Source organism: Phalangium opilio, unplaced genomic scaffold (genome assembly GCF_054372755.1).
Source record: "Phalangium opilio isolate 3A_F unplaced genomic scaffold, DU_Popi_V2 ptg000329l_1, whole genome shotgun sequence".
NCBI lineage: Eukaryota > Metazoa > Arthropoda > Arachnida > Opiliones > Phalangiidae > Phalangium > Phalangium opilio.
Window position 1 is genome coordinate 12498647 of NW_028324226.1, and position 19361 is coordinate 12518007.

The window sequence follows — 19361 nt, forward strand, 5'->3', positions numbered from 1 at the left end:
AACGCGCTAACCATTGAGCCACAGAAGCTCAGAAATTAAATGGTTGTTAGGTATTGTGGATAAGTTATGACTTTTTACGTTACATCTGAGACCCTACAACACCTCTCCCAGGTGGGCTCGAACCACCAACCTTTCGGTCAACAGCCGAACGCGCTAACCATTGCGCAACGGAAGCCCAAGAATTAAATGGTCGTCAGGTATTGTGAAAAAACTTTGGCTTTTTACGTTACATTTGAGATCCCACAACACCGCTCCCGGGTGGGCTCGAACCACCAACCTATTGTTTTACTGCTGAATGCGCTAACCATTGCGCCACGGAAGCCCAAAAATTAAATGTTCGTCAGTTATTGTGGAAAAACTCTGACATTTTACGTTACATCTGAGACCTCACAGCACCGCTCCCGGGAGGGCTCAAACCACCAGTCTTTTGAATAACAGCTGAACGCGCTAACCATTGCGCCACGGAAGCCCAAAATTTAAATGGTCGTCAGGTGCTGTGGAAAAACTATGACATTTTACGTTACATCTGAGACCTCACAACACCGCTCCCGGATGGGCTCGAACCACCAACCTATTGGTTAACAGCCGAACGCGCTAACCATTGAGCCACGGAAGCTCAGTAATTAAATGGTTGTCAGGTATTGTGGAGAAACTCTGACTTTTTACGTTACATCTGAGACCCCACAAAACGCTCCCGGAGGGGCTCGAACCACCAACCTTTTGAATAAGAGCTGAGCGCACTAACCATTGCGCCACGTAAGCCCAAATATTAAATGGTCGTCAGGTATTGTGGAAAAACTATGACATTTTACGTTACATCTGAGACCTCACAACACCGCTTTCGGGTGGGCTCGAACCACCAACCTTTCGGTTAACAGCCGAACGCGCTAACCATTGCGCCACGGAAGCCCAAATATTAAATGGTCGTCAGGTATTGTGGAAAAACCTCGACTTTTTGCGTCACATCTGAGACATCACAACACCACTCCCGGGTACGCTCGAACCACCAACCTTTTGAATAACAGTTGAGTGCGCTAACCATTGCGCCACGGAAGCCCAAAAATTAAATGTTCGTCAGGTATTGTGGAAAAACCTCGACTTTTTACGTCACATCTGAGACCTCACAACACCGCTCCCGGATGGGCACGAACCACCAACCTTTCGGTTCATAGCCGAACGCGCTAACCAATGCGCCACGGAAACCCAAAAATTCAATGGTCGTCAGGTATTGTGGCAAAACTTTGGTTTTTACGTTACATTTGAGATCCCACAACACCGGTTCCGGGTGGGCTCGAACCACCAACCTATTGGTTAACAGCCGAACGCGCTAACAATTAAGCCACGGAAGCTCAGAAATTAAATGGTTATCACGTATTGTGGAAAAGTTTTGAATTTTTATGCTACATCTGAGACCCCACAACACCGCTCCCGGGTGGGCTCGAACCACCAACCTATTGGTTAACAGCCGAACGCGCTAACCATTGAGCCACGGAAGCTCAGGAATTAAATGGTTGTCCCGTATTGTGGAAAAGTTTTGACTTTTTACGCTACATCTGAGACCCCACAACACCTCTCCCGGGTGGGCTCGAACCACCCACCTTTCGGTTAACTGCTGAACGCACTAACCATTGCGCCACGGAAGCCCAAATATTAATTGGTCGTCAGGTATTGTGGAAAACTCTTGACTTTTACGTCACATCTGAGACCTCACAACACCGCTCCCGGATGGGCTCGAACCACCAACCTTTCGGTTAACAGCCGAACGCGCCAACCATTGAGCCACGGAAGCTCAGTAATTAAATGGTTGTCAGGTATTGTGGAGAAACCTTGACTTTTTACGCCACATCTGAGACCTCACAACACCGGTTTCGGGTGGGCTCGAACCACCAACTTACTGGTTAAGAGCCGAACGCGCTAACCATTGAGCCACGGAAGCCCAAAAATTAAATGTTCGTCAGGTATTGTGGAAAAACTCTGACTTTTCACGTTACATCTGAGACACCACAAAACGCTCCCGGATGGTCTCGAACCACCAAACTTTCGGTTCGTCAGTTATTGTGGAAAACGTTTGACTTTTTACGTTACATCTGAGACCTCACAACACCGCTCCCAGATGGGCTCGAACCACCAACCTTTCGGTTATCAGCTGAACGCGCTAACCATTGCGCCACGGACGCCCAAAAATTAAATGGTCGTCTGGTATTGTGGGAAAACTTTGGGTTTTTACGTTACATTAGAGATCCCACAACACCGCTCCCGGGTGGGCTCGAACCACCAACCTTTCGGTTAACAGCCGAACGCGCTAACCAAAGCGCAACGTAAGCCCAAATATTAAATGGTCGTCAGGTATTGAGGTAAAACTTTGACTTTTTACTTCACATCTGAGACCTCACAACACCGCTCCCGGGTGGGCTCGAACCACCAACCTATTGGTTAACAGCCGAACGCGCTAACAATTGAGCCACGGAAGCTCAGAAAATAAATGGTTATCACGTATTATCGAAAAAGTTTGACTTTTCACGCTACATCTGAGACCTCACAACACCGCTCCCGGATGGGCTCGAACCACCAACCTTTCGATTAACAGCCGAACGCGCTAACCATTGAGCCACGGACGCCCAAAAATTAAATGGTCGTCAGGTATTGTGGAAAAACTTTGGCTATTTACGTTACATTTGAGATCCAAAAACACCGCTCCCGGGTGGGCTCGAACCACCAACCTTTCGGTTAACAGCTGAACACGCTGACCATTGCGCCACTGAAGCCCAAAAATTAAATTTACGTCAGGTATTGAGGTAAAACTTTGACTTTTTACTTCACATCTGAGACCTCACAACACCGCCCCCGGATGGGCTCGAACCACCAACCTATTGGTTAACAGCCGAACGCTCTAACCATTGAGCCACGTAAGCCCAAAAATTAAATGTTCGTCAGGTATTGTGGAAAAACTCTGACATTTTACGTTACATCTGAGACGTCACAACACTTCTCCCGGATGGGCTCGAACCACCAACCTATTGGTTAACAGCCGAACGCGCTAACCATTGAGCCACAGAAGCTCAGAAATTAAATGGTTGTTAGGTATTGTGGATAAGTTATGACTTTTTACGTTACATCTGAGACCCTACAACACCTCTCCCAGGTGGGCTCGAACCACCAACCTTTCGGTCAACAGCCGAACGCGCTAACCATTGCGCAACGGAAGCCCAAGAATTAAATGGTCGTCAGGTATTGTGAAAAAACTTTGGCTTTTTACGTTACATTTGAGATCCCACAACACCGCTCCCGGGTGGGCTCGAACCACCAACCTATTGTTTTACTGCTGAATGCGCTAACCATTGCGCCACGGAAGCCCAAAAATTAAATGTTCGTCAGTTATTGTGGAAAAACTCTGACATTTTACGTTACATCTGAGACCTCACAGCACCGCTCCCGGGAGGGCTCAAACCACCAGTCTTTTGAATAACAGCTGAACGCGCTAACCATTGCGCCACGGAAGCCCAAAATTTAAATGGTCGTCAGGTGCTGTGGAAAAACTATGACATTTTACGTTACATCTGAGACCTCACAACACCGCTCCCGGATGGGCTCGAACCACCAACCTATTGGTTAACAGCCGAACGCGCTAACCATTGAGCCACGGAAGCTCAGTAATTAAATGGTTGTCAGGTATTGTGGAGAAACTCTGACTTTTTACGTTACATCTGAGACCCCACAAAACGCTCCCGGAGGGGCTCGAACCACCAACCTTTTGAATAAGAGCTGAGCGCACTAACCATTGCGCCACGTAAGCCCAAATATTAAATGGTCGTCAGGTATTGTGGAAAAACTATGACATTTTACGTTACATCTGAGACCTCACAACACCGCTTTCGGGTGGGCTCGAACCACCAACCTTTCGGTTAACAGCCGAACGCGCTAACCATTGCGCCACGGAAGCCCAAATATTAAATGGTCGTCAGGTATTGTGGAAAAACCTCGACTTTTTGCGTCACATCTGAGACATCACAACACCACTCCCGGGTACGCTCGAACCACCAACCTTTTGAATAACAGTTGAGTGCGCTAACCATTGCGCCACGGAAGCCCAAAAATTAAATGTTCGTCAGGTATTGTGGAAAAACCTCGACTTTTTACGTCACATCTGAGACCTCACAACACCGCTCCCGGATGGGCACGAACCACCAACCTTTCGGTTCATAGCCGAACGCGCTAACCAATGCGCCACGGAAACCCAAAAATTCAATGGTCGTCAGGTATTGTGGCAAAACTTTGGTTTTTACGTTACATTTGAGATCCCACAACACCGGTTCCGGGTGGGCTCGAACCACCAACCTATTGGTTAACAGCCGAACGCGCTAACAATTAAGCCACGGAAGCTCAGAAATTAAATGGTTATCACGTATTGTGGAAAAGTTTTGAATTTTTATGCTACATCTGAGACCCCACAACACCGCTCCCGGGTGGGCTCGAACCACCAACCTATTGGTTAACAGCCGAACGCGCTAACCATTGAGCCACGGAAGCTCAGGAATTAAATGGTTGTCCCGTATTGTGGAAAAGTTTTGACTTTTTACGCTACATCTGAGACCCCACAACACCTCTCCCGGGTGGGCTCGAACCACCCACCTTTCGGTTAACTGCTGAACGCACTAACCATTGCGCCACGGAAGCCCAAATATTAATTGGTCGTCAGGTATTGTGGAAAACTCTTGACTTTTACGTCACATCTGAGACCTCACAACACCGCTCCCGGATGGGCTCGAACCACCAACCTTTCGGTTAACAGCCGAACGCGCCAACCATTGAGCCACGGAAGCTCAGTAATTAAATGGTTGTCAGGTATTGTGGAGAAACCTTGACTTTTTACGCCACATCTGAGACCTCACAACACCGGTTTCGGGTGGGCTCGAACCACCAACTTACTGGTTAACAGCCGAACGCGCTAACCATTGAGCCACGGAAGCCCAAAAATTAAATGTTCGTCAGGTATTGTGGAAAAACTCTGACTTTTCACGTTACATCTGAGACACCACAAAACGCTCCCGGATGGTCTCGAACCACCAACCTTTCGGTTATCAGCCGAACGCGCTAACCATTGCGCCACGGACGCCCAAAAATTAAATGGTCGTCTGGTATTGTGGGAAAACTTTGGGTTTTTACGTTACATTAGAGATCCCACAACACCGCTCCCGGGTGGGCTCGAACCACCAACCTTTCGGTTAACAGCCGAACGCGCTAACCAAAGCGCAACGTAAGCCCAAATATTAAATGGTCGTCAGGTATTGAGGTAAAACTTTGACTTTTTACTTCACATCTGAGACCTCACAACACCGCTCCCGGGTGGGCTCGAACCTCCAACCTTTCGGTTAACAGCCGAACGCGCTAACCATTGCGCCACGGACGCCCAAAAATTAAATGGTCGACAGGTATTGTGGAAAAACTTTGGCTATTTACGTTACATTTGAGATCCCAAAACACCGCTCCCGGGTGGGCTCGAACCACCAACCTATTGGTTAACAGCCGAACGCGCTAACAATTGAGCCACGGAAGCTCAGAAAATAAATGGTTATCACGTATTATCGAAAAAGTTTGACTTTTCACGCTACATCTGAGACCTCACAACACCGCTCCCAGATGGGCTCGAACCACCAACCTTTCGGTTAACAGCTGAACGCGCTGACCATTGCGCCACGGAAGCCCAAAAATTAAATGCTCGTCAGGTATTGTGGAAAAACTCTGACATTTTACGTTACATCTGAGACGTCACAACACCGCTCCCGGGAGGGCTCGAACCACCAACCTATTGGTTAACAGCCGAACGCTCTAACCATTGAGCCACGGAAGCCCAAAAATTAAATGTTCGTCAGGTATTGTAGAAAAACTCTGACATTTTACGTTACATCTGAGACGCCACAACACTTCTCCCGGATGGGCTCGAACCACCAACCTATTGGTTAACAGCCGAACGCGCTAACCAGTGAGCCACAGAAGCTAAGAAATTAAATGGTTGTTAGGTATTGTGGATAAGTTATGACTTTTTACGTTACATCTGAGACCCTACAACACCTCTCCCAGGTGGGCTCGAACCACCAACCTTTCGGTCAACAGCCGAACGCGCTAACCATTGCGCAACAGAAGCCCAAGAATTAAATGGTCGTCAGGTATTGTGAAAAAACTATGACATTTTACGTTACATCTGAGACCTCACAACACCGCTCCCGGATGGGCTCGAACCACCAACCTATTGGTTAACAGCCGAACGCGCTAACCATTGAGCCACGGAAGCTCAGTAATTAAATGGTTGTCAGGTATTGTGGAGAAACTCTGACTTTTTACGTTACATCTGAGACCCCACAAAACGCTCCCGGAGGGGCTCGAACCACCAACCTTTTGAATAACAGCTGAGCGCACTAACCATTGCGCCACGTAAGCCCAAATATTAAATGGTCGTCAGGTATTGTGGAAAAACTATGACATATTACGTTACATCTGAGACCTCACAACACCGCTTTCGGGTGGGCTCGAACCACCAACCTTTTGGTTAACAGCCGAACGTGCTAACCATTGCGCCACGGAAGCCCAAATATTAAATGGTCGTCAGGTATTGTGGAAAAACCTCGACTTTTTACGTCACATCTGAGACCCCACAAAACGCTCCCGGAGGGGCTCGAACCACCAACCTTTTGAATAACAGCTGAGCGCACTAACCATTGCGCCACGTAAGCCCAAATATTAAATGGTCGTCAGGTATTGTGGAAAAACTATGACATTTTACGTTACATCTGAGACCTCACAACACCGCTTTCGGGTGGGCTCGAATCACCAACCTTTCGGTTAACAGCCGAACGCGCTAACCATTGCGCCACGGAAGCCCAAATATTAAATGGTCGTCAGGTATTGTAGAAAAACCTCGACTTTTTACGTCACATCTGAGACATCACAACACCGCTCCCGGGTACGCTTGAACCACCAACCTTTTGAATAACAGTTGAGCGCGCTAACCATTGCGCCACGGAAGCCCAAAAATTAAATGTTCGTCAGGTATTGTGGAAAAACCTCGACTTTTTACGTCACATCTGAGACCTCACAACACCGCTCCCGGATGGGCACGAACCACCAACCTTTCGGTTCATAGCCGAACGCGCTAACCAATGCGCCACGGAAACCCAAAAATTCAATGGTCGTCAGGTATTGTGGAAAAACTTTGGTTTTTACGTTACATTTGAGATCCCACAACACCGGTCCCGGGTGGGCTCGAACCACCAACCTATTGGTTAACAGCCGAACGCGCTAACAATTAAGCCACGGAAGCTCAGAAATTAAATGGTTATCACGTATTGTGGAAAAGTTTTGAATTTTTATGCTACATCTGAGACCCCACAACACCGCTCCCGGGTGGGCTCGAACCACCAACCTATTGGTTAACAGCCGAACGCGCTATCCATTGAGCCACGGAAGCTCAGGAATTAAATGGTTGTCCCGTATTGTGGAAAAGTTTTGACTTTTTACGCTACATCTGAGACCCCACAACACCTCTCCCGGGGTGGCTCGAACCACCCACCTTTCGGTTAACTGCTGAACGCACTAACCATTGCACCACGGAAGCCCAAATATTAATTGGTCGTCAGGTATTGTGGAAAACTCTTGACTTTTACGTCACATCTGAGACCTCACAACACCGCTCCCGGATGGGCTCGAACCACCAACCTTTCGGTTAACAGCCGAACGCGCCAACCATTGAGCCACGGAAGCTCAGTAATTAAATGGTTGTCAGGTATTGTGGAGAAACCTTGACTTTTTACGCCACATCTGAGACCTCACAACACCGGTTTCGGGTGGGCTCGAACCACCAACTTACTGGTTAACAGCCGAACGCGCTAACCATTGAGCCACGGAAGCCCAAAAATTAAATGTTCGTCAGGTATTGTGGAAAAACTCTGACTTTTCACGTTACATCTGAGACACCACAAAACGCTCCCGGATTTGCTCGAACCACCAAACTTTCGGTTCGTCAGTTATTGTGGAAAACGTTTGACTTTTTAAGTTACATCTGAGACCTCACAACACCGCTCCCAGATGGGCTCGAACCACCAACCTATTGGTTAACAGCCGAACGCGCTAACCATTGAGCCACGGAAGTTCAGAAATTAAATGTTCGTCAGTTATTGTGGAAAAACTATGACATTTTACGTTACATCTGAGACCTCACAACACCGCTTTCGGGTGGGCTCGAACCACCAACCTTTCGGTTAACAGCCGAACGCGCTAACCATTGCGCCACGGAAGCCCAAATATTAAATGGTCGTCAGGTATTGTGGAAAAACCGCGACTTTTTACGTCACATCTGAGACATCACAACACCGCTCCCGGGTACGCTCGAACCACCAACCTTTTGAATAACAGTTGAGCGCGCTAACCATTGCGCAACGGAAGCCCAAGAATTAAATGGTCGTCAGGTATTGTGAAAAAACTTTGGCTTTTTACGTTACATTTGAGATCCCACAACACCGCTCCCGGGTGGGCTCGAACCACCTACCTATTGTTTTACTGCTGAACGCGCTAACCATTGCGCCACGGATGCCCAAAAATTAAATGTTCGTCAGTTATTGTGGAAAAACTCTGACATTTTACGTTACATCTGAGACCTCACAGCACCGCTCCCGGGAGGGCTCAAACCACCAGTCTTTTGAATAATAGCTGAACGCGCTAACCATTGCGCCACGGAAGCCCAAAATTTAAATGGTCGTCAGGTGCTGTGGAAAAAACTATGACATTTTACGTTACATCTGAGACCTCACAACACCGCTCCCGGATGGGCTCGAACCACCAACCTATTGGTTAACAGCCGAACGCGCTAACCATTGAGCCACGGAAGCTCAGTAATTAAATGGTTGTCAGGTGTTGTGGAGAAACTCTGACTTTTTACGTTACATCTGAGACCCCACAAAACGCTCCCGGAGGGGCTCGAACCACCAACCTTTTGAATAACAGCTGAGCGCACTAACCATTGCGCCACGTAAGCCCAAATATTAAATGGTCGTCAGGTATTGTGGAAAAACTATGACATTTTACGTTACATCTGAGACCTCACAACACCGCTTTCGGGTGGGCTCGAACCACCAACCTTTCGGTTAACAGCCGAACGCGCTAACCATTGCGCCACGGAAGCCCAAATATTAAATGGTCGTCAGGTATTGTGGAAAAACCTCGACTTTTTACGTCACATCTGAGACCCCACAAAACGCTCCCGGAGGAGCTCGAACCACCAACCTTTTGAATAACAGCTGAGCGCACTAACCATTGCGCCACGGAAGCCCATATATTAAATGGTTGTCAGGTATTGTGGAGAAACCTTGACTTTTTACGCCACATCTGAGACCTCACAACACCGGTTTCGGGTGGGCTCGAACCACCAACTTACTGGTTAACAGCCGAACGCGCTAACCATTGAGCCACGGAAGCCCAAAAATTAAATGTTCGTCAGGTATTGTGGAAAAACTCTGACTTTTCACGTTACATCTGAGACACCACAAAACGCTCCCGGATGGGCACGAACCACCAACCTTTCGGTTCATAGCCGAACGCGCTAACCAATGCGCCACGGAAACCCAAAAATTCAATGGTCGTCAGGTATTGTGGAAAAACTTTGGTTTTTACGTTACATTTGAGATCCCACAACACCGGTCCCGGGTGGGCTCGAACCACCAACCTATTGGTTAACAGCCGAACGCGCTAACAATTAAGCCACGGAAGCTCAGAAATTAAATGGTTATCACGTATTGTGGAAAAGTTTTGAATTTTTATGCTACATCTGAGACCTCACAACACCGGTTTCGGGTGGGCTCGAACCACCAACTTACTGGTTAACAGCCGAACGCGCTAACCATTGAGCCACGGAAGCCCAAAAATTAAATGTTCGTCAGGTATTGTGGAAAAACTCTGACTTTTCACGTTACATCTGAGACACCACAAAACGCTCCCGGATGGGCTCGAACCACCAAACTTTCGGTTCGTCAGTTATTGTGGAAAACGTTTGACTTTTTAAGTTACATCTGAGACCTCACAACACCGCTCCCAGATGGGCTCGAACCACCAACCTATTGGTTAACAGCCGAACGCGCTAACCATTGAGCCACGGAAGTTCAGAAATTAAATGTTCGTCAGTTATTGTGGAAAAACTATGACATTTTACGTTACATCTGAGACCTCACAACACCGCTTTCGGGTGGGCTCGAACCACCAACCTTTCGGTTAACAGCCGAACGCGCTAACCATTGCGCCACGGAAGCCCAAATATTAAATGGTCGTCAGGTATTGTGGAAAAACCTCGACTTTTTACGTCACATCTGAGACCCCACAAAACGCTCCCGGAGGAGCTCGAACCACCAACCTTTTGAATAACAGCTGAGCGCACTAACCATTGCGCCACGGAAGCCCATATATTAAATGGTTGTCAGGTATTGTGGAGAAACCTTGACTTTTTACGCCACATCTGAGACCTCACAACACCGGTTTCGGGTGGGCTCGAACCACCAACTTACTGGTTAACAGCCGAACGCGCTAACCATTGAGCCACGGAAGCCCAAAAATTAAATGTTCGTCAGGTATTGTGGAAAAACTCTGACTTTTCACGTTACATCTGAGACACCACAAAACGCTCCCGGATGGGCACGAACCACCAACCTTTCGGTTCATAGCCGAACGCGCTAACCAATGCGCCACGGAAACCCAAAAATTCAATGGTCGTCAGGTATTGTGGAAAAACTTTGGTTTTTACGTTACATTTGAGATCCCACAACACCGGTCCCGGGTGGGCTCGAACCACCAACCTATTGGTTAACAGCCGAACTCGCTAACAATTAAGCCACGGAAGCTCAGAAATTAAATGGTTATCACGTATTGTGGAAAAGTTTTGAATTTTTATGCTACATCTGAGACCTCACAACACCGGTTTCGGGTGGGCTCGAACCACCAACTTACTGGTTAACAGCCGACCGCGCTAACCATTGAGCCACGGAAGCCCAAAAATTAAATGTTCGTCAGGTATTGTGGAAAAACTCTGACTTTTCACGTTACATCTGAGACACCACAAAACGCTCCCGGATGGGCTCGAACCACCAAACTTTCGGTTCGTCAGTTATTGTGGAAAACGTTTGACTTTTTAAGTTACATCTGAGACCTCACAACACCGCTCCCAGATGGGCTCGAACCACCAACCTATTGGTTAACAGCCGAACGCGCTAACCATTGAGCCACGGAAGTTCAGAAATTAAATGTTCGTCAGTTATTGTGGAAAAACTATGACATTTTACGTTACATCTGAGACCTCACAACACCGCTTTCGGGTGGGCTCTAACCACCAACCTTTCGGTTAACAGCCGAACGCGCTATCCATTGCGCCACGGAAGCCCAAATATTAAATGGTCGTCAGGTATTGTGGAAAAACCGCGACTTTTTACGTCACATCTGAGACATCACAACACCGCTCCCGGGTACGCTCGAACCACCAACCTTTTGAATAACAGTTGAGCGCGCTAACCATTGCGCAACGGAAGCCCAAGAATTAAATGATCGTCAGGTATTGTGAAAAAACTTTGGCTTTTTACGTTACATTTGAGATCCCACAACACCGCTCCCGGGTGGGCTCGAACCACCAAACTATTGTTTTACTGCTGAACGCGCTAACCATTGCGCCACGGAAGCCCAAAAATTAAATGTTCGTCAGTTATTGTGGAAAAACTCTGACATTTTACGTTACATCTGAGACCTCACAGCACCGCTCCCGGGAGGGCTCAAACCACCAGTCTTTTGAATAATAGCTGAACGCGCTAACCATTGCGCCACAGAAGCCCAAAATTTAAATGGTCGTCAGGTGCTGTGGAAAAACTATGACATTTTACGTTACATCTGAGACCTCACAACACCGCTCCCGGATGGGCTCGAACCACCAACCTATTGGTTAACAGCCGAACGCGCTAACCATTGAGCCACGGAAGCTCAGTAATTAAATGGTCGTCAGGTGCTGTGGAAAAACTATGACTTTTTACGTTACATCTGAGACCCCACAAAACGCTCCCGGAGGGGCTCGAACCACCAACCTTTTGAATAACAGCTGAGCGCACTAACCATTGCGCCACGTAAGCCCAAATATTAAATGGTCGTCAGGTATTGTGGAAAAACTATGACATTTTACGTTACATCTGAGACCTCACAACACCGCTTTCGGGTGGGCTCGAACCACCAACCTTTCGGTTAACAGCCGAACGCGCTAACCATTGCGCCACGGAAGCCCAAATATTAAATGGTCGTCAGGTATTGTGGAAAAACCTCGACTTTTTACGTCACATCTGAGACCCCACAAAACGCTCCCGGAGGAGCTCGAACCACCAACCTTTTGAATAACAGCTGAGCGCACTAACCATTGCGCCACGTAAGCCCAAATATTAAATGGTCGTCAGGTATTGTGGAAAAACTATGACATTTTACGTTACATCTGAGACCTCACAACACCGCTTTCGGGTGGGCTCGAACCACCAACCTTTCGGTTAACAGCCGAACGCGCTAACCATTGCGCCACGGAAGCCCATATATTAAATGGTCGTCAGGTATTGTGGAAAAACCTCGACTTTTTACGTCACATCTGAGACATCACAACACCGCTCCCGGGTACGCACGAACCACCAACCTTTTGAATAACAGTTGAGCGCGCTAACCATTGCGCCACGGAAGCCCAAAAATTAAATGTTCGTCAGGTATTGTGGAAAAACTTTGGTTTTTACGTTACATTTGAGATCCCACAACACCGGTCCCGGGTGGGCTCGAACCACCAACCTATTGGTTAACAGCCGAACGCGCTAACAATTAAGCCAGGGAAGCTCAGAAATTAAATGGTTATCACGTATTGTGGAAAAGTTTTGACTTTTTACGCTACATCTGAGACCCCACAACACCTCTCCCGGGTGGGCTCGAACCACCAACCTATTGGTTAACAGCCGAACGCGCTAACCATTGAGCCACGGAAGCTCAGGAATTAACTGGTTGTCCCGCATTGTGGAAAAGTTTTGACTTTTTACGCTACATCTGAGACCCCACAACACCTCTCCCGGGTGGGCTCGAACCACCCACCTTTCGGTTAACTGCTGAACGCACTAACCATTGCGCCACGGAAGCCCAAATATTAATTGGTCGTCAGGTATTGTGGAAAACTCTTGACTTTTACGTCACATCTGAGACCTCACAACACCGCTCCCGGATGGGCTCGAACCACCAACCTTTCGGTTAACAGCCGAACGCGCCAACCATTGAGCCACGGAAGCTCAGTAATTAAATGGTTGTCAGGTATTGTGGAGAAACCTTGACTTTTACGCCACATCTGAGACCTCACAACACCGGTTTCGGGTGGGCTCGAACCACCAACCTTTCGGTTAACAGCCGAACGCGCCAACCATTGAGCCACGGAAGCTCAGTAATTAAATGGTTGTCAGGTATTGTGGAGAAACCTTGACTTTTTACGCCACATCTGAGACCTCACAACACCGGTTTCGGGTGGGCTCGAACCACCAACTTACTGGTTAACAGCCGAACGCGCTAACCATTGAGCCACGGAAGCCCAAAAATTAAATGTTCGTCAGGTATTGTGGAAAAACTATGACATTTTACGTTACATCTGAGACCTCACAACACCGCTTTCGGGTGGGCCCGAACCACCAACCTTTCGGTTAACAGTCGAACGCGCTAACCATTGCGCCACGGAAGCCCAAATATTAAATGGTCGTCAGGTATTGTGGAAAAACCGCGACTTTTTACGTCACATCTGAGACATCACAACACCGCTCCCGGGTACGCTCGAACCACCAACCTTTTGAATAACAGTTGAGCGCGCTAACCATTGCGCAACGGAAGCCCAAGAATTAAATGGTCGTCAGGTATTGTGAAAAAACTTTGGCTTTTTACGTTACATCTGAGACCTCACAACACCGCTTTCGGGTGGGCTCGAACCACCAACCTTTCGGTTAACAGCCGAACGCGCTAACCATTGCGCCACGGAAGCCCAAATATTAAATGGTCGTCAGGTATTGTGGAAAAACCTCGACTTTTTACGTCACATCTGAGACCCCACAAAACGCTCCCGGAGGAGCTCGAACCACCAACCTTTTGAATAACAGCTGAGCGCACTAACCATTGCGCCACGTAAGCCCAAATATTAAATGGTCGTCAGGTATTGTGGAAAAACTATGACATTTTACGTTACATCTGAGACCTCACAACACCGCTTTTGGGTGGGCTCGAACCACCAACCTTTCGGTTAACAGCCGAACGCGCTAACCATTGCGCCACGGAAGCCCATATATTAAATGGTCGTCAGGTATTGTGGAAAAACCTCGACTTTTTACGTCACATCTGAGACATCACAACACCGCTCCCGGGTACGCTCGAACCACCAACCTTTTGAATAACAGTTGAGCGCGCTAACCATTGCGCCACGGAAGCCCAAAAATTAAATGTTCGTCAGGTATTGTGGATAAACCTCGACTTTTTACGTCACATCTGAGACCTCACAACACCGCTCCCGGATGGGCACGAACCACCAACCTTTCGGTTCATAGCCGAACGCGCTAACCAATGCGCCACGGAAACCCAAAAATTCAATGGTCGTCAGGTATTGTGGAAAAACTTTGGTTTTTACGTTACATTTGAGATCCCACAACACCGGTCCCGGGTGGGCTCGAACCACCAACCTATTGGTTAACAGCCGAACGCGCTAACAATTAAGCCACGGAAGCTCAGAAATTAAATGGTTATCACGTATTGTGGAAAAGTTTTGAATTTTTATGCTACATCTGAGACTCCACAACACCGCCCCCGGGTGGGCTCGAACCACCAACCTATTGGTTAACAGCCGAACGTGCTAACCATTGAGCCACGGAAGCTCAGGAATTAAATGGTTGTCCCGTATTGTGGAAAAGTTTTGACTTTTTACGCTACATCTGAGACCCCACAACACCTCTCCCGGGTGGGCTCGAACCACCAACCTTTCGGTTAACTGCTGAACGCACTAACCATTGCGCCACGGAAGCCCAAAAATTAAATGTTCGTCAGTTATTGTGGAAAAACTCTGACATTTTACGTTACATCTGAGACCTCACAGCACCGCACCCGGGAGGGCTCAAACCACCACTCTTTTGAATAACAGCTGAACGCGCTAACCATTGCGCCACTGAAGCCCAAAAATTGAATGGTCGTCAGGTATTGTGGAAAAACCTTGACTTTTTACGCCACATCTGAGACCTCACAACACCGGTTTCGGGTGGGCTCGAACCACCAACTTACTGGTTAACAGCCGAACGCGCTAACCATTGAGCCACGGAAGTTCAGAAATTATATGGTTGTCTCGTATTGTGGAAAAACTCTGACTTTTTACGTCACATCTGAGACCTCACAACACCGCTCCCGGGAGGGCTTAAACCACCAGCTTTTAAATAACAGCTGAACGCTCTAACCATTGCGCCATGGAAGCTAGAAACTTATATGGTCGTCAGGTATTGTGGAAAAATTTTGACTTTTTACGTCACTTCTGAGACGTCACAACACCTCTCCCGGGTGGGCTCGAACCACCAAACTTTCGGTTAACAGCTGTACGCGCTAACCATTGAGCCACGGAAATTCAGAAATTAAATGTTTGTCCCGTATTGTGGAAAAGTTTTGACTTTTTACGCTACATCTGAGACCCCACAACGCCTCTCCTGGATGGGCTCGAAACACCAACCTTTCGGTTAACTGCTGAACGCGCTAACCATTGCGCCACGGAAGCCCAAATATTAAATGGTCGTCAGGTATTGTGGAAAAACCTCGACTTTTTACGTCACATCTGAGACATCACAACACCGCTCCCGGGTACGCTCGAACCACTAACCATTCGGTTAACAGCCGAACGCGCTAACCATTGCGCCACGGAAGCCCAAAAATTAAATGTTTGTCAGGTATTGTGGAAAAACTCTGACTTTTTACGTCACATCTGAGACCTCACAACACCGCTCCCGGATGGGCACGAACCACCAACCTTTCGGTTCATAGCCGAAAGCGCTAACCAATGCGGCACGGAAACCCAAAAATTAAATGGTTGTCAGGTATTGTGGAAAAACTTTGGTTTTTACGTTACATTTGAGATCCCACAACACCGGTCCCGGGTGGGCTCGAACCACCACTTTCAATAAGTGTTTTATAGGGAATTAAGCTGAATTCGGTCAAAAATTTCTCCAGAAAAAAATGCATTCAAAAAAGTACCGAAAAAATCGCAGGTTTTTCTTCTTCAAGACACAAAATCCGTGAATACGATTTCTTATTGAAAATTGAATTTTAACAGTTTTTTGAATGAATATCGTTACATTGCTTGAATTAAAGCAAAAAGTATAAAAATAATGGTTTCAATGAATATATTTGAAAATAGTGAAGAAATACTCAAAGTATGATTCTTTGGCCGTGAAACGTCGATTTTGAAAATGTTATTAAAAATCGAGGTAAATTTTTAATTATTGTTCAATCGAGATGAAATCACTTTCAATGAGTGTTTTATAGGGAATTAAGCTGAATTCGGTCAAACATTTCTCCAGAAAAAAATGCATTCAAAAGTGTACCGAAAAAATCGCATGTTTTTCTTCTTCAAGATACAAAATCCGTGACAACGATTTCTTATTGAAAAATTGAATTTTAACAGTTTTTTGAATGAATATCGTTATATTTGCTCGAATTAAAGCAAAAAGTATAAAAATAATGGTTTCAGTGGTTATATTTGAAAATAGTGAAGAAATACTCAAAATATGCTTCTTTGGCCGTGAAACGTCGATTTTGAAAATGTTATTAAAAATCGAGGTACATTTTTATTTATTGTTCAATCGAGATGAAATCACTTTTAATGAGTGTTTTATAGAGAATTAAGCTGAATTGGGTCAAAAATTTCTCCAGAAAAAAATGCATTCAAAAAAGTACCGAAAAAATCGCATGTTTTTCTTCTTCAAGATACAAAATCCGTGACAACGATTTCTTATTGAAAAATTTAATTTTAACAGTTTTTTGATTGAATATCGTTACATTTGCTTGAATTAAAGCAAAAAGTATAAAAATAATGGTTTCAGTGAACATATTTGAAAATAGTGAAGAAATACTACAGTCACTGTTAACAAGATCTAACTGCATTCTCGACGCTCCCACTACCGTGATTATTGCTATCTTTCTGTTGTGCCCTACTTGTGAGAAGTCAGTTCGCTTTCGCTCGTGATCGATTAGTTTTGTTGCCAAATCCGGCCCCATCAAAAACGAGTAACTAGCAAACCGTGTTAAAAAATCTTCTGTTATTGCGTCGCAACCTAAAAAAAATGGCGTGTAAATTCAAGACCAACGTACTTTCGTGAAACATTCAACGCCCGCTATATAAAAAATAAAATCGAATATCTCTTATTTTATCAGCAACCGACGAAAAATTTGGAATCTCAATTTTTCACTCTTCAGAGCACCAGCCACTGTGAACAAGGACTAACTGTATTCTATCTTTCAGGTATGAATGATCACCTTTAACGTATTCAACGTCTCGCCTTCCACTGTGATCGCTACCGTCGGCTTAGCTACTTGCAAATCGTCGTAAGTCATCCCGCTTTTGCTGGTGGACAGCTTTCTCCAAGACCCGTATTTGCCTCGTGATAAGTACCATTAACTCATAACTTACAATCCGTGCTGAAACAAAAAACATCCGTTCTTGCGTCGCTTAAAAAAGACCTGGCGTGCAAAGCCAAGAGCATCGGTCTTCTTAAAAAAATCAAAGCCCGCTTCTAAAAAAAAAGAAAGGAACTACTCTCGCTTATCTCATCTACAACCGAGGATTTAAATTGTGATCTCAACGCTTTGGAGATTCAGTCACTGGTAACAAGATCTAACTGCATTCTCGACGCTCCCACTACCGTGATTATTGCTATCTTTCTGTTGTGCCCTACTTGTGAGAAGTCAGTTTGCTTTCGCTCGTGATCGATTAGTTTTGTTGCCAAATCCGGCCCCATCAAAAACGAGTAACTAGCAAACCGTGCTAAAAAATCTTCTGTTATTGCGTCGCAACCTAAAAAAACTGGCGTGTAAATTCAAGACCAACGTACTTTCGTGAAACATTCAACGCCCGCTATATAAAAAATAAAATCGAATATCTCTTATCTTATCAGCAACCGACGAAAAATTTGGAATCTCAATTTTTCACACTTCAGAGCACCAGCCACTGTGAACAAGGACTAACTGTATTCTATCTTTCAGGTAGTATAGTATCTATTTTTTACACAATTATCTTTCACTGGTGCTCTCACAAAGAACTTATCCATCCACCGTAACTATGGCTGATACCCAAACAATCCTATCCGAATTACAAAAAATGAGGACAGAGGCTAGGAATGACAATACTGAAGTTGTTAAAAAAATTGAAGCTATCAATAGTAAAATTTCAGATACTAATATTAAGATAGATAAAATATGTCAGAAAGTAAACGAGCATGAATTGAGAATTGAAAAGCTAGAAAAACAGGCCGAGAAAATAGACACCTTAGAATTTGAAACAGGGGCTTTCGCTGAAGAGGTAAATGGGAAGCTAGATCAGAAAAATAAGGAGATCCAGGAATTACAAAAACAACTTGATATTCTTGAAACTGACAATCGCAAAAATAATATAGTAATAACAGGTCTACCAGAAAAAACAGGTGAAGATAGAAATAATCTGGCCAAGGAAGTCAACACTGTACTTAAGGAGTTATTAGGAATTGATTTTAAAATTTTCTCATATCAAGTGTCTAGGAGAGGCGAAAACCGTCGAATAATCTTAAAGCTAAATAACGCCGAACTTAAATCTATAATTCTAAAAAATGCTTATAAATTAAGAGGTTCAAAAATCTATATATCGCATGACTTTACAATACGACAGGAACTTGCAAGGTATCACTTAAGAAATTTTGTTAGAGAAAAGGGGAAAGAACACGCCAAATTTAAAACTAATTTTGCTGTGGAATTTGAACATAACATTTACCATTTTAACGAAACTAAGCTCAGAGTTCAAATAAAACACTAAAACCGCATAAAAACAAAGCCTTTCGAATTTAATCCACATTTTTTAACCTGTAATGAAAGCTGTTTATGCCAATATAAGAAGTGCGAATTTAAATTTCCCTAGCCTTGTTAGCCACTATGCAAAGATAAAAATTGACATTTATGCTCTAACTGAAACATGGTTCCAGAATAATTATTCTGTCTACATCCCAAACTATCTTTTTACTGGTATTGGAAACAGACGAGGAGGCGGTGTGGGTTTTTATGTACATAAGGACATAAATTTC

The 19361-nt window shown here is 45.5% G+C and overlaps 8 non-coding genes across 8 annotated transcripts; all 8 read right to left on the reverse strand.

The window, feature by feature from the left end:
* Positions 1 to 1130: 1130 nt before the first annotated feature.
* On the reverse strand, positions 1131 to 1203 carry TRNAH-AUG (transfer RNA histidin (anticodon AUG)). The gene has a single exon. It is a non-coding gene; the product is annotated as a tRNA-His (tRNA).
* A 901-nt stretch (positions 1204 to 2104) lies between these two features.
* Positions 2105 to 2177, reverse strand: TRNAI-GAU (transfer RNA isoleucine (anticodon GAU)). Its single transcript has one exon. It is a non-coding gene; the product is annotated as a tRNA-Ile (tRNA).
* Positions 2178 to 4161: 1984 nt separating this feature from the next.
* On the reverse strand, positions 4162 to 4234 carry TRNAH-AUG (transfer RNA histidin (anticodon AUG)). Its single transcript has one exon. It is a non-coding gene; the product is annotated as a tRNA-His (tRNA).
* An 806-nt stretch (positions 4235 to 5040) lies between these two features.
* TRNAI-GAU (transfer RNA isoleucine (anticodon GAU)) lies at positions 5041 to 5113 on the reverse strand. The gene has a single exon. It is a non-coding gene; the product is annotated as a tRNA-Ile (tRNA).
* Positions 5114 to 7096: 1983 nt separating this feature from the next.
* TRNAH-AUG (transfer RNA histidin (anticodon AUG)) lies at positions 7097 to 7169 on the reverse strand. The gene has a single exon. It is a non-coding gene; the product is annotated as a tRNA-His (tRNA).
* A 2369-nt stretch (positions 7170 to 9538) lies between these two features.
* On the reverse strand, positions 9539 to 9611 carry TRNAH-AUG (transfer RNA histidin (anticodon AUG)). The gene has a single exon. It is a non-coding gene; the product is annotated as a tRNA-His (tRNA).
* Positions 9612 to 10658: 1047 nt separating this feature from the next.
* On the reverse strand, positions 10659 to 10731 carry TRNAH-AUG (transfer RNA histidin (anticodon AUG)). The gene has a single exon. It is a non-coding gene; the product is annotated as a tRNA-His (tRNA).
* A 3836-nt stretch (positions 10732 to 14567) lies between these two features.
* Positions 14568 to 14640, reverse strand: TRNAH-AUG (transfer RNA histidin (anticodon AUG)). Its single transcript has one exon. It is a non-coding gene; the product is annotated as a tRNA-His (tRNA).
* Between the last annotated feature and the right edge of the window lie 4721 nt (positions 14641 to 19361).